The sequence below is a fragment of the Rhinolophus ferrumequinum genome, chromosome 6 (assembly GCF_004115265.2).
Source record: "Rhinolophus ferrumequinum isolate MPI-CBG mRhiFer1 chromosome 6, mRhiFer1_v1.p, whole genome shotgun sequence".
In the NCBI taxonomy this organism is placed as follows: domain Eukaryota; kingdom Metazoa; phylum Chordata; class Mammalia; order Chiroptera; family Rhinolophidae; genus Rhinolophus; species Rhinolophus ferrumequinum.
Genome location: NC_046289.1, coordinates 21,992,122 through 22,007,562, shown reverse-complemented (window position 1 = coordinate 22,007,562; position 15,441 = coordinate 21,992,122). Strand labels below are relative to the sequence as shown.

Genomic DNA, 15,441 nt, shown 5'->3' with positions numbered 1-15,441 from the left:
TACCACAGCCCAGTCCCTGGAGGCCCACAGCCCCAGCCACACACCTACATAGGACAGGAGGTTTCTCTCTAAAGAAAGAGGAGTGTCGCTTCATGTCTACAAGTGGGTGCTTTAAATCTCTAAATCAATCATGGATTTTGTGACATAAAATGACCGTACCTGAGCCTCACCAGAAGAGGCGTGGGGGTGGCTGGGCTTTCATCCAGGAGAAGGGAAAAATGCCTCCCTTGCTGCATAGTTCAAATGAACTGTGAGAGGCAAAAACTGAGTTGCATTTTGATTATATGCCACATTCAGCAGATTGGTTTCCCTGAGCTCAAGCCTTTTCAAGGGAAATTGGGCCTTCTATTCCCTACTCCACCCCCACCCCCACCCCACCCCCCCAGCAAATTCTGTCTCAGCTTCGGTCCAGAATTGAAGAATGTTTACTATTTCTATCTTCTGGAAATAACACCAAGAACAACAACAACAACAAAAAAGGACTCCTTGTTCTCATGCAAAACACCCACACCCTCTGAACTCCTCACCCTGTCTGGCCTGACTTCACCCCCGAGGGGGAGGAGAGGCATGAGGTCAGCCGGCTGCTCCTGCTGGAGGAAAGGTTTCTGGGAGGAGACAACGCCTGGGAACACTAGCTGTTTTTCAAAATCTTTGTGCAAAGTCAACTGATCGGGAGAGGGGTCTGGGCAAAGCTGGGGGAGAGAGCATCAGGAAGGAAATCTCTGCTACAAGAAGTTTTAATTCCCCAGGGATGTTGGGGCTGGGATCGATCCTTTAAGCGTCTTATTATTATTGGGGGGGGGGGAGAGGGGGAGGGCTGCCTCTGAGTCTCCCTCTCTTATTGTCCTTGCACCGAGCTTGGGACTGGCTCTGCCCTTTTTTAGGAGTCAGGGCCCCCCTTGAGAGAAGGCCCTAGGAACACGCAGGAACTGGGGCTCTGCAGAGAGTGCAGGGTCTTCAAAGCATTGGTCTGCTGATCAGATACCCCAGGAAGCCCCTAGCAAGGATGCAGGTGAGCAGAGGCCGGGCTGGAATGCAAGTGGAAATGTCCCCTGGAAAGCAGGGGCATTCCCTAGTGAGAGCTTCTAAAAAAGCCTTCTTTCCCCCAGCACAAAGTCTTCAGAGAGTCGAGACCCTGGTTCTCTATATTTTAGTAAAAAGCGTTTATTGTGCTAACATGACAGTGGTATTTCAGGACCTACACAAGCCTCGTTTTTCAGTCTGATGGAGAGAGGGCTCCCAACACTCTTTAAAAGAGCTAGGCCCTACATAAAATCTCGTTGTCACTAGACCACCCATTTTTCTGTCTCCCAGACCCTGGTACCAAGAAGCAGTCACAACCCCAACCAGGATCAGCTTCCCCAAGGGCTGAATCCTGAGCAAGTTGCTGTCACTCTGCCTGGAGCTGACAAGCCTAGGAGAGTCTCAGGGTGAGGGAGGTCTTCCCTGATGCGAACACAGCCCTTTCAGGGAGCCTCAGTTTCTCCAGGGAAGTAACTTCAAAGAGTCTGAGCTCTGCATGGGACGAGCAGGGCTCCTCAACTTCAGCACTAGTAACATTTTGGGGTTGGATAATACTCTGTTGTGGGGGCTGCCCTTTAAATTGTAGGATGTTTAGGCCCCTGCCTGGCCTCCATCCACAAGACGTCAGTAGCATCCCTTCGTTCCCCTCCCCCCTCATTGTGACAATCAAAATTCCTCCAGACATTGCCAAATATCCCTGGGGGCAAAAATCACTTCTGGTTGAGAACCGCTGGCCTAGAGCAGTGCCCAAACGGTGACTAGATAGCTAAGGAAATCCAGGATAGAGCTGGATATGGGCCACATATAACCCAAGAGAATTCATACTTCATGCAAAAAAAAAAGACCAAGTCTCCGTGGCCCTTGCATCAGTTAGTGCTCCCTTAGTTTCACTAAGTGACAGAAAATTCAACTGTAAATGACTTAAAAGGGGCCGGATGCTGTCTGATGTAACTGAGAGGGCCAGGAACGTAGGCAGAGTTCTGGTGAGGCCTCGCTCGACCCAGATATCAAACAACATCACCAGGATTTGGTTTCGTCTTATCTTTTGATACTGCTCTTCTCCATAGTGTCTTCTTATAAGGACAAGTTGGCTTTCAGCACTCCAGTCCCGTATCTTCCCAGGTTTCAGACTTATGGAGGACACGGGTGAAGTGGTTATCTTTCTGCAGTCCTAGCAAAAGTCTCCTTGTTCTCCATTGGCTCTGATTTGGTCATGGATCCATCACCAAGCAAAACACCCTGACCGGGGAATGTGATGACCTAATTGGCCAGGTTGTAGTCACGTGTCTACCTCTGGATCAGGGAGTAGAGTCAGCTCTGCAGGCAGCACATTGAAGATGGAAAAGTGGGGGTTCCCAAGAAGAAAATCAGGGTACAACTACCAGAGGACAGGTGACAGTTTTCTGGATGACAAAAAGCAACAGATCGCGACCATAGTCTTTCTACTAAAAAGAAGCTCATTGCTGTTAAATCCATCGAGGTAACAGTGTAAGGAGGACTTCACTGAACGGCAGTACAAAGCCTACACCGTGATTGTCTACATCAACCTCCAGGTGACAAACAAAAGCTTTCTTATGTGTCTCTAGGACAAACCAGCAACTAAGATGGTTCATTCAAATAGGTTCCTGAAATGGAGACAATCAGAGTTTCACCAATATTCTTCCTTCCCTTCTGCCGTAGTAACATTCATAATTGGATCCATAGCTGCCACGCTGGGGACAGCATTTCCTCGGTGTGACCATGGATTTTGTACTCTGTGAACAGAAGAGAGGACCAGACCCATGCATTAAGATAGTGGGTCTGCCTAATCCACATTCTTTCCCCTTCCCTTGAACCAGAACTTGCCTGAAATCCAGCTTTGACCATGCAAGTAAGAATGGAGCGTTAGGTAATGACAGAGGAACATGCAAGGAACCTGAATGACCAGGTAGAACAGAGTCTCCTTCTAGCCTGGCATGAATACTTCAAGTGAAAAAGAAAAAGAAATTTCTGTCTTTTCTAAGCCACTACATTATTGCACTTCAACACTTTTGAGATGCAAGTTTCTTTCATATTCTAATATCTCTAAAATCCATCATGCCATTTGCTGGCAGGGATCATTAGAGCCCACCGTAAGTCAAGCCCCAGGAACATATTTTTGTGGAGCTCCTGTCTATATAAACAAATTAATTTAAAATTAGTGCATTATAAAATTCTTAAGTGCATGTGAGGTATAGTGATTTATTAATGAAGATTTAGAATTGTAGGTAAAGAAGAGCTGCTTCTTATGTACTTATTGTCCAATCAATGCATAGGAAGGTTGTTCCTTGTGGCTAAGCACCATCTCTTCCTGTTTAGATCCAGAAACCATCTCTTCATAATGTCTTATCTCTCACTATAAGAGACAATAGCAACACATCATTATGTTGACCAAACACTGGACACATAACATTCGTTTAAGAATACTGTGCAGATGTTGTTTCAGCCTTTACTTGCTTTTGTTGCATCCTATTGATTGTTTGATGCTTATTAAGGCTTTGTCTTCAGTCTAGAAATTGCATATTGTATGGAAATGATGTTTTGTGCTCATTTGATAGAGATCCTATGTGTTTCCGATCCTAGATATCCTCATTGGCCAGAGCTAATGTTGAAAGACGGATTTTTAAACAAGTAACAGTGGAAACAGAACACTTGGTTTTGAACTTAGAATAAACTTAGATTATAAAAGCCAGTTTCTAGAGTTTATTTCACCATTTGAAGAAGGTGTAAAGTCAGTTGCTGACTTGTTTTTCAGACCTTGGCCAAGTCCTATGACTGAAGAATCCCGTCTTCTAAGCAACAGAGCGTGTCCTGCACCTGAGGCCATCAACCCTTGCTCAGGCCCTAGAGGGTACGGTGCGGGCAGCCCTGTGCAGACGCAATTGGAAAGTCGGGGCTGCCGCAGGACCACCAGCCAGGGAGCCAGCAAAGGAGCCCTGACGGGTGAGCAACAGGTGCAGATGTGCAGGACAGACATTATACAGAAAAGCAAACGGGACAAGAGTGGGAAATGGGACAAGATCCCACATCAACAGAATCTTTACATCAAAATCAATTTAAAAAACTCCCTCCCACTCCCCACTCCGGTTCCAGCTATTATTTCTCAGTCTAGTTGTGTAGGACACAGCTCCCTGGCCCACGCTGGTGTTATGAGCCTTGTGCTCCCCCCGCTGAGGCAGTCGGTCGAACTTGGCCCCTCACAGTAGCTCACGGCAGCTCCTGGCAGCTCTCGCTCGCTCACGATGGCTGCCGGCCACTCACACTGGCCACTGGCTGCTCATGGAAGCACATGGTAGCTCACCTCAGCACACCTCCAGCTGCTCAGGGCAGCCCAGCTCCAGGGAGAGCTGTTGTTCACAATCTTAGCTGTAGAGGGCGCAGCTCACTGGCCCATGTGGGAATTGAACCAGCGACCTTGGCATAAGGAGCACGGCACTCCAACCACCTGAGCCACCCGGCCAGCCCAAAATCTATTTAAAATTTAAGGACAATCCTTAACAACAAAAAAGTCAATCCATCTACTATTATAACTCCAATCGTCAACCAATACAGAGAGCTCCAAAGCTCCCGAACTTAGGTTCATGGATCTGGCTCAAAGTTTGGGAGGTGGGTAAGGGATGCCTAGACTTCCAACAGCCTTTGCTGCTGGGGTTGGGTCTTAGGTGCTGAGGCCTGTTATGACCAGAGTCATGACCAGTTAGGGACACCGGCTGGATTTTCCAAGGATATGACATAATATAGCAATAATGAATTTTTGTGCCCAGAGTAAGTGGGCTCCGGGCAGGGGCTCTGCATTTCCCGGTTTCAGCAGTACTGGTATTTGTCACTTCCTGCACTACCGGTGTTCGTCACTTCCGGTAAAATCAAGAAAGGGTCAGCATCAATACTTGAAGAAAGAGTGCCCGTGGCTTGGAAAAAATCCCCGAGATAATAGTGAATTACTCTTTTTACTTTTATTTATTTATTTATTTATAATTTTTTAAAAAATTTATTGGGGTGACAATTGTTAGTAAAATTACATAGATTTCAGGTGTACAATTCTGTATTACATCATTTATAAATCCCATTGTGTGTTCACCACCCGGAGTCAGTTCTCCTTCCATCACCATATATTTCTTTTTATTTTTTTAATTAAAGTTTTTTGGGGTGACAATGGTTAGTAAAGTTACATAGGTTTCAGGTGTACAATTCTGTAATATACACTATTTTTTTTTTTCATTTAAGACAGGGAATACTTTATTCAAACCCATCAGAGAAATGGGCAGGTTGGATCTGTAACAAAGCATCATGTTTTAAAGCATAGGCCAGTAATTGTATGAGAGTATACACTGCTACATACAAATTAACTGATCAGACCACAGCTTTTCAATGTTTAAAACAGAATAAGTTTCCCTGTAAAAGCAGCACCTTTGTGACATATTAACTTTTAGTATTCCTCTCCTTCTTCCTCACCCTCTCCTTCAACAGAATCCACACCAACCTCCTCATAATCCTTCTCAAGGGCCGCCATGTCCTCACGGGCCTCAGAAAACTCTCCTTCCTCCATACCTTCACCCACGTACCAGTGAACAAAGGCACGCTTGGCATACATCAGGTCAAACTTGTGGTCCAGGCGGGCCCAGGCCTCAGTGATAGCTGTGGTGTTGCTCAGCATGCACACAGCTCGCTGTACTTTGGCCAGGTCTCCACCAGGTACCACAGTGGGAGGCTGGTAATTAATGCCAACTTTAAAGCCAGTGGGACACCAGTCCACAAACTGGATGGTACGCTTGGTCTTGATGGTGGCAATGGCGGCATTGACATCTTTGGGAACCACGTCACCATGGTACAACAGGCAGCAAGCCATGTATTTACCATGGCGAGGGTCACATTTCACCATCTGGTTGGCTGGCTCAAAGCACGCATTGGTGATCTCTGCTACAGAAAGTTGCTCGTGGTAGGCTTTCTCAGCAGAGATGACAGGGGCATATGTGGCCAGAGGGAAGTGGATGCGGGGATAAGGCACCAGGTTGGTCTGGAATTCAGTCAGGTCAACATTCAGGGCTCCATCAAATCTGAGGGAAGCAGTGATGGAGGACACAATCTGGCTAATAAGGCGGTTAAGGTTAGTGTAGGTTGGGCGCTCAATATCGAGGTTTCTACGACAGATGTCATAGATGGCCTCATTGTCAACCATGAAGGCACAATCAGAGTGCTCCAGGGTGGTGTGGGTGGTGAGGATGGAGTTGTAGGGCTCAACTACAGCTGTGAAACCTGGGGGGCTGGGTAAATGGAGAACTCCAGCTTGGATGTCTTGCCATAATCGACAGAGAGACGTTCCATCAGCAGGGAGGTGAACCCAGAACCAGTTCCCCCACCAAAGCTGTGGAAAACCAGAAAGCCCTGAAGACCTGTGCACTGGTCGGCCAGCTTCCGACTTCGGTCCAAGACAAGGTCAGTGATCTCCTTGCCAACGGTGTAGTGCCCCCGGGCGTACTTATTGGCAGCATCGTCCTTGCCTGTGGTGAGCTGCTCGGGGTGGAAGAGCTGGTGGCAGGTGCCAGTGCGAACTTCATCAATGACCGTGGGTTCCAGGTCCACAAACACTGCCCTGGGCACGTGCTTGCCAGCACCTGTCTCACTGAAGAAGGTGTTGAAGGAGTCATCTCCTCCTCCAATGGTCTTGTCACTTGGCATCTGGCCATCGGGCTGGATGCCATGTTCCAGGCAGTAGAGCTCCCAGCAGGCATTGCCGATCTGGACACCAGCCTGGCCAACGTGGATGGAGATGCACTCACGCATGGTTGCTGCTTTGCGGCTGCCGGGTGGATGGCTGGGAGGAAAAGGTTGTTGCTTCTTCTACACTAAATTTTAATGGTGGTTATCATCTCTGGTTAGATAAGAATTTTTGTTCTCCCTTCTAATTTTCTGTATTTTTCACACTTCAGTAACAACATTTTAATACTTCTAAGTATTAAGTGAAGAACACTTTCCTTAAAAACAATGTTATCAGCTTCTGTCATTTGAACCCAAGCTCCTTTAGGGCAGGCAGTAGGGTATGTGATGGGGGCTGCTGTGTGCAGGTAGCCAATAGCAAGTAGATCTGAGAATAAGGCTATGAAGGGGATTGTGGGAGTGAATTACTCTTTTAAGATGTGCTGTATCACCAACGCTCTTGGCATGAAGGATGATATTGTTGGGGAAAACACAGCCATGATTCTGAGACGAAAAGGCCTTCAGAAGAGTTGGCCTCTGGTGGAAAAGGAGATTTGATGCTCCGTGTCAGTGAGCACGCACACATTCACCTCATCACAGTCATTCCCATTCTCTCTGGTTTTAAGGCCGGCCTCACCAGAATGGATTGTTGAACACTGTGCCTTAAGACGGGTAGTGTATCAGGATAGGTCCTTGCAGTTCCAGGCCTCACATTTGTGCCCGAGACACAAAATGGTATGAGGTGTGGGCAGAGCACCACACCTGGGAAAGACCCTGCCAGCCCGTGATGGCCACTTGGATGTGACTGAGCTGCTGTGATTTCTTCCAGCCTGTCTTTAGAGAAGAACAAACACTTTACGGTTTGCAAAGCACTTTCACCTGCACGATCTCATTCCATTCTCACAACCTGGAAAGGAGGGCAGACATTATCATCCCTCCATTTCAGAAGTGTGAAATAGCTCAGAGAAGTAAAGGGACTCACTCTCTCCGGTGAGCCCAGCGGGTAAGTGACAGAGCTGGGCTTTCACAGAGATCGTTCATGCCACACCCTGGACTCTGTCCACCATACTGTGAAGTCTGCTTTTAAGGCAATCCCATTTCTATCTTTGTCTTTTATATTATCTGGATCTAAACAGTTGGTGTTGGTTGATTTTTTTTGGGGGGGGGGCAGAGTATGGATTAAAATCTTAACATTTACAGAGAAAATTCTTATAGAGCAAGAATGTTGTTTGACAAAACAATGTCAAGTTTTGGACTGCAACCATTATAATTTCTCTTAAAATGGCATTCTCACAGATTGCTCATGAGATGGGAAATTTCGTGCCTTGTAACCCTAATGGAAATAAGAGATACTTTTAAGAGTGGGGTGGGTAATTTTTACCTCATTTTCAAGTTATACAAGAAGCCCTCAGTACTCCTGGGCCTTATGAAATATGGCATGGAGTTTACAAAACACTACCAACTCCACCTGCCCCAGTATTAGTACCTATTTGCATCAATTGACACACTTTTGTTTTGTTATTGAAGTAGAAGGGTTTTGTTTTGTTTTGTTTGGTGGGAGCTGTTTGTTTGGATGCAGAGCTCCCTGCGGAGAAAGGTAAGAGTAATGGAAGCAACTGAAGAACCGTCCTGCCCCTCCTGGCCTGAGTGAGGGAAGCGTTAGGGTGATAAGAGAAAGAGAAATAATCACGTAAGCCTTGGAGCAACTAAAGATACAAGCAGTTTTGCTTTGGGACAAAACAGGTAGCCAAGGGCAGCCAATCAGTGCTGCCAATCATTTGTTCCCCACGGCTCCATCCCACCATCCACTTTGGCAAGTTGGTGGCTTCCAATGGCCCTGGGACAGAATGTTGTGCCCAGCAGGCCAACAGGAGTGACCATTATGAGAACACTGTTCTTACAGAGGACGCACATGCTGACGAGGCACCTGTTTAAGGGAGTGTGAAGAGTTAGCGACCTCCGGCAGGGTGCAGTGCAGAACATGGTGGGTCTGCCCATGAGCCTCTGGGGCACACATCGGGGGCTTCCAGAAATAACTAAGGAAGAGCTGGCAGGGGCAAGGGGTGAATAGAAAGTTCTACACACCTTCAAGAAGGTCTCAGACGTAAAGAAATTTGGGTCTGGATGTCAACATGTTCTCGGCGGCACCCACAGGCTGGTGAAGTCTGGCAGTGCAGTATTGTGCAACACTGCGCTTCTCTTCTCTTCCATATGTCCTTCAACTTTAAAAATCCTGTCTTTAGTGAAGATGCCATGAAAGATGCTTACACTGCAGATTCCTTCTAAGTGCAATTATCTGGGGCAGGCCTCCCACCCGCTGATTGCCCTGCCTCTCCCCACCCTTCCAGGGGAGAACCTGTCAGAAACTGTTCTCAGGGCAGTAGCTGGAGAAGTCTAGCTAGGGATTGGGGGTTGGAAGAAAATAGTTTCTTCTATATTAGGATAGAACACAAAATATGATTTGCTAAAGGCTTTGGTGACTAGCTTATTAGGGAAAGATTTTTGCTATTTCAACTACAGCATAAGGGATTTAGATGAGAGCAGTAAAGGATTTCCCAGTATCAAAGGGAAACAGATTCTTTATTCTAGGCCCATTTTTAAAGGTAAAGTGAGAGGCCTCCCTTCTCTGCCAGCCTCCCAGATTTAGTGTAAATGGTTTTCTCTTTATCTTTCCCTAAACGCCCACCCTTTACCTGAATTCACTAATCTGTCTGTGTTCCCACATCTTGCTTACAGCACTTGACAAAACTGATCTGTGAGGGCCGGCCCAGTGGCTCAGGCAGGGGCTCAGGCAGTTAGAACTCCATGTTCCTGACGCCGAAGGCTGCCGGTTCGATTCCCGCATGGGCCAGTGGGCTCTCAACCACAAGATTGCCGGTTCGATTCCTTAACTCCTGCAAGGGATGGTGGGCTCCACCCCCTGCCACTAGCAACGGCAACTGGACCTGGAGCTGAGCTGCACCCTCCACAACTAAGATCGAAAGAACAACAGCTTGACTTGGAAAAGGTCCTGCACACTGTTCCCCAATAAAGAAAAAAATCTTTAAAAAACAAACAAACAAAAATCTGACCTGTGAACAGCTCGGGTAGAGATGGTATCTTATTCTTTCCTGTGCCCTTCACCCTTGGAAGTGTATGTTGGTTGGATCGATCATAAGTGGAAAGCTGCCTCGAGACAGGAGACTATGTTGTATTCATTAGAGCAACATATGTTGGCACTTTTTGAGCTTCATCTGTGGCATGGGCCCTGAGGAGCCATGTAGAAGTTATGAGGGGGACGTGAGGAAGCACAAGGCAGACCTCTATACAGTGGTCTCATACCGGCCCCTTCTCCCCTTTGTCCCCTTCTCCTGCCTGACGTTGGGTCTGGAAGCAAAGGTCAGGTACTCTACATGAGGACAAGAGATCAGAATGATTTCTCAAGAATGGTGAAGGGTCGAGGGAACTGGATGGTGGAGAAAATGAGCAGAGGCAGGTCCTGCAGTGGGATCTGGGAGGGCAAGCAGAGACACCAAAATGTGCTGAAATAGGGGGTGGGGACTCCTGGTGCCACAGTACAACTATCCATAAGAGCTTCCTCTTTTCTTTGTGGATTCCTGATAGAGTCCACTCGGGAGGGGCGTCTAATGAGTGTGGGCAGGACTGTGCCCGAGTGCTGTCAGGAACAGTTACTTCACACCAGGCCCTGGAAACTTCTGAGGAAGAAAAGATGCCAAGCCAATCCACCAGAAATATCAATTCAAGGTACAGGGGCTAGTCAAATCCCAGGCTCTGTCTAGCAACCATCTCTCCAGTGGGAAAGAACTTAGCTTAAGTGATCAAAAGACTGCCTAATGCAAGATCTGGAACATTCCAAAGTCCCTTCTTCAGTGGGGAGAGGCCGATGGCAGGGCTGCAAAGCAGACAAAGAAAGGCAAGGCACTTCTTTTAAAATGGAACGTGTAAAATAGAGGCGAACACCTCGCAGCAATTATTCAGGAAGACTACAGTACAGACACCAGCCTATCTGACAGCACTGACAGTGTCATACTTCAACAAGAGCTGTTTAAGAGCTGCTAATTACTGCGATTCCGATAAGAGCTATGTCTTAAAAGTGATTTTGAACTGATTGCAGCTGTGAGCTACAAAGGACGGACTCTAAATAAAAGTGAAAAATCCTTTGATCAACTACAAAGGAACTCTTCCAAATAAAAATACCTTATTTTACATACACATCTTAGCTGTGTTTTTCACATGTGTAAACAAATGATTTATACCCGTCTATGAAACACAGAAGGTCCCTGAGACAGGACCATACCGTTCATCCTCATGACACCTTACCATACTTAGCATAGACTCAGGCACATAGAAGATGCTTACAGAATTGAATTTCATTGAAGCAATTGCTGTATTAATGACTTGATCAGATAATTGTCATTTTTTACGATAATGGGCTACTATAAAATGAATACATACGAGGGTAAAGCAATAAGAAAGGCCATTTTAATATACTCAAATCCAGGAAAACATACCTATTTTTCTAGAAGCCCAAAAGAAATATGCAAATACAGTCAATCTTGAAGGCAAGCCAACCACTCTACATTCCACAACAGAGACCATGTTGATTGTGCGATGTGAGTTGCTAGGCAACCACTTGGTAATTCCCCATGTAATAGAGATGAACCTGTCATCTGCTTTCTTGGCTATATGTGACATGAAGAGACAACAGGTAAAGGACAGGCAAGCGCACACACCTGGATGACACACTCCTGAAGTGCGGTGACACTGGAGAAAACCCCTAGGCCGTCAGAAAGTGCTGGAGGGAAATTTTCCTTAAACTATGAACGTGCGACATTCCAGTAATTTTTCTTGGATTTACCCTGCGGGTAAATCCTGTGGGTTATTCTGTATCCCTGTCCACAAAGCAGGAAACCAAAAGCACTACTAGTTAGTTCTGCGTGTGGATGCCTGTCAAATCAGTGAGGGCCCCAGATCCCTGTGTTCCCATGACGCCAGCTAGGACGAGATTTTACCAGATAAAAACAGCCATTTAAATCTTAAAAAGGACACTCAACATCTCAAAGAAACCCAAGTTCTGGGTGAATAAACCACACTTTTTTATACCTGAAGAAAATGCTCTTAGTAATTTGTGTGGAAGATTTCCCATTTTAGGTAAATGAGCAGCCAAGTAGAGTCCACTCCACTTTATCTATTGATTGACATCATTGTCTTTGAAATAGGCTGAAAACACGACAAAGCACTGGAGAATGGATAAGGACTGTCTCAAAGCTTCTCTGACATTAAGGAGAACTTCAATTTAAATGCCACTTCAAATTTGGAAGTCTTGAGAGGACTCATCCTTTTCACATGAACTTCCAAAAGGACCACCCCCAAAATTTTTTTAAAAAAAAGCATATCTGCCCACCCCCAGGAATATTATATTTAAGTCTTCTTTGGAAATGGCTTGCTTTTCAGTCTCCTGTTTGAGATTTAACTTGGAGATCTTGGACTCCTGCATCAGGCAGTCCGTTATAAAGGATTCTCAACCAGGTAGTTTTGATGCACAGCTGGGCTAGGCGGCAACCTGACCTGTTGTGATGCTGACTTACGCACGCTGGCCAGCCCTGTGGAGAGAAGCCTGTCAAAAGCACCAGACCCGCCTGGCCGCTGCTGGTGTGCAAAGTTCCTGGGCTTGTCTCTGTCTGCAAAGTACCGCCACTACATCCCTCATCTCTACTGACCACCCGCTTTTATAAGGTTTCTCCCGGAATTCCAAAGAGTCAGCCAGGAGCCAAATCAAACGTTAGGGAGGAGGATTCCAGGGTATTCTTGAGCAAATGCTCGGAATGTAAAGACCCTCCAGTGACTGGGGGTGGGGTGGGGTGGGGTGGGGTGGGAGAACAAGGCTCTGGAATTTGTTTGCCTGAATGACAAGTGTGGTGCAAAACCTGTCAGCAGCTACCTTCACTCCACCTTGTCAACACGCCCAATGACACACAGAGTTGTGTGCAAAAGATCTGGAGGTGGGAGAGAGCAGAGCATGTCAGGGAACTGACAAAAGAAAAGATCTCCAGTCTGCCCTTGTACTAGCAGGCCTGGAAGTGACTCACTCCCTTGGTGTCTTCCTTCTCTGGAGTCGTCAGTGATGTGTGAGCCCATTGTTAAATTTTCAGGAAGCTGGGGTCCCATTGATATCAAGCTGGTTGAACACTTACTATGCAGAATTTGCTTTGAGGGAGAAAAACATTAGATATAATCTCTGCCCTGAAGGAGCTTAGACTCCAGTGGGGAGAGACAGAAAGGTACCCAAGAAATTACAGTGTAGACCAGTCTGATCAAGCCACAGGAGACAGAAAGTGTTCAATTTGGGGATGATTAACGTCTGTGTGGAGATTGCCTCTGATCTTGGGCTTCGGATCCAGCTTCCTGTTTACTGGTGTCAGTTTCCACTAAAGAGCCCCAGTTCCGTCTGGCTTTGCTGTGGGGGCCTGTGCTCCCCTCCTTGGGGCAATGCCATCTGGGAAACTCAACTGGGCTCCAAAGGCTGTGTGTACAGAGGGAGGGATGCCTGCAAGGCAGGACATGAGCCCAAGGAGAACCTGTAGGTTAAAAATCCTATGGTTCCACACAGAGGGGCAGCTGAACAGCTTTCTGAGTCATTTAGAGAAAGAGGAGTTGTGAGTTTAAATCAAAGACTTCTTACTCAGTGGAGGAGGGCAGATGACACTTTTAAAATCTTTTCTCCAAGTAAAAGGCAGCCGCTGAGTGGTTTGAAATCAGCATATACCCACACACAAAGTATTTCTACCATATGCAGAGTGAAAGGAAAAGAGGACGAGATGAAGGTGTGTTCTGTAGTTTGCTTCTCTGGAGCCCAGACTCCATTCCTGACATCCTTTCCCACACGCTGCTTATACCCAATGCCTTGGGGCTCCCCACTGGCCTCAGCCCAGTAGGAAAGTGTGTCATAGGACCTGAGGCAGTCTAGCAGGGTGGCTAAACGTCAGGACTCTGGAATTCAAGTCCTGGCTCCACCACCTACATACAACCAGTGGCGTTGGCAAGTGACGCGGCCTCTTAGTTTCCTCCTCTATAAAATGAGAATAATGACACCACAGACATCTCATAGGACTGTGTGAGGATTAAATGAGTAAATCTAGGCAAATCATTTAGGACAGTGTCTGGCATAGTAAGCACTCTGTTAGTGGATAAGAAGAAAATGTGTCTTGGGTTCTAGCGTATTTGCAAGTTGAGCAATTAGACTTGAATTCCAGGTATTGGCAAAATGACGGAGAGCTATTTGGGAGGATTTCCATTGCTCCTGCAAGCAAACCTGTGCCTCTGTATATTAACACCCTGACTGTAACCTCCAAGTTATCCTGTCACTGTTCCTGCTCCTCCAGATATTGCCTTATAACATGAGCCAAGAACCAACCTGGCTGGTGGGGGTCTAGGCACCTAACTGAGGTGCTTACCCACCTTTGCCTGTGCCAGCCTGGGACGTGTAGATCCCTCTGCCCAGGCGCAGGCCAGAGCCCCTCTCCTCTTCTCTCACTGATTCACGGCTCTGGGACTCTGGAGATTATACACACCTACTATCCCTTCAAATCCTCTTTAAAAATCTGTGAAGTGGCTAGCACTAATAACACTAGATCCAGAATAAAAGATAACTGTTTTACAGATGGCCAAATTAAGGTTCAGAAAAATAAAATAGATGGTTCTTAAATGCTGGTCCAAGAACCAATGCCAGTTCTTATGGTGATGTTTTCACAGGTCCTCAGCAAAATTGGAAAAAAAAAAAGAATAATGCAATGAATTTTTGATAAAGCAGAAATTATTAAATTTTTAAATTATGAGATTATGGTCCACCTTCCTTCCTTGTGTATATGTTGGGGAAGATACTGAAATGCTCCTTCTTTTATAAAATATTGATAGGAGATAGGATTTGAAACTCGATCTTTTGAATACTTCCACTGCTATTATGCTATTTTAATCACTTTAAAAAATTTTTAAATAACTTTAATTTTAAATTTGACTTTAAGTATTAAACAATTATAAATATTTTATATTGTATACTTTAAAATATCTTCAAATAAAACTCAGCACAAGGTTAACTCTCCATGGCATCCTATGCAGGACTGAAAACTCAAATCCTGACAGACAGTGGCACGTAACAATTTAATGATGAGCGTAGGTAGTTTCTGATCTAGTCTGAGAAAGAAGCCTATTTGCAAATCCCTAAGTCCAGCATTGAAAAGAGCAGGTCTCCCCCTGCTGGCAGTGGTGGTGGCAAAATGAACCACAATTGGTATTGGATCAAATTGGAAAGGACTGCACAGCAAGAAGCGGTGCTTCTAAACCCACTATCCACCATAGGAACCTCAGCCTAAACAAACATGTGACAGCAAAGATTAAAGAACTCATGGCACCAGGAAACTATCAACAGAGATGATTTCAAACCTGGTGAATTAACAAAGAAAGGAAGACTTTTTTTTTTACATTCGTTTGGTCATATAAAAATATCCGTTTTCATGAATTGCTTTTTCTATATACCTAATTATGTCTAATTTTCATGAATTGCTTTTTCTATATATGTAATTTTTTCTATATATCTAACCATACAGTAGCTCAATAAAAACCATGCCTATCAGTAAATTGGTCTGATTCATTTGGTTCCATTACCAAATTTGTCTCTGAAGTTCAAGTTATAGATGTAACTGGCTGATT

At 45.7% G+C, this 15,441-nt stretch overlaps 1 pseudogene across 1 annotated transcript; it reads right to left on the bottom strand.

Moving 5' to 3' along the window:
• Positions 1 to 5,309: 5,309 nt before the first annotated feature.
• LOC117023304 (tubulin alpha-1B chain-like) lies at positions 5,310 to 6,894 on the bottom strand (annotated as a pseudogene). The gene has a single exon (XR_004423187.1). The product of XR_004423187.1 is annotated as a tubulin alpha-1B chain-like (transcript).
• Positions 6,895 to 15,441: the final 8,547 nt, after the last annotated feature.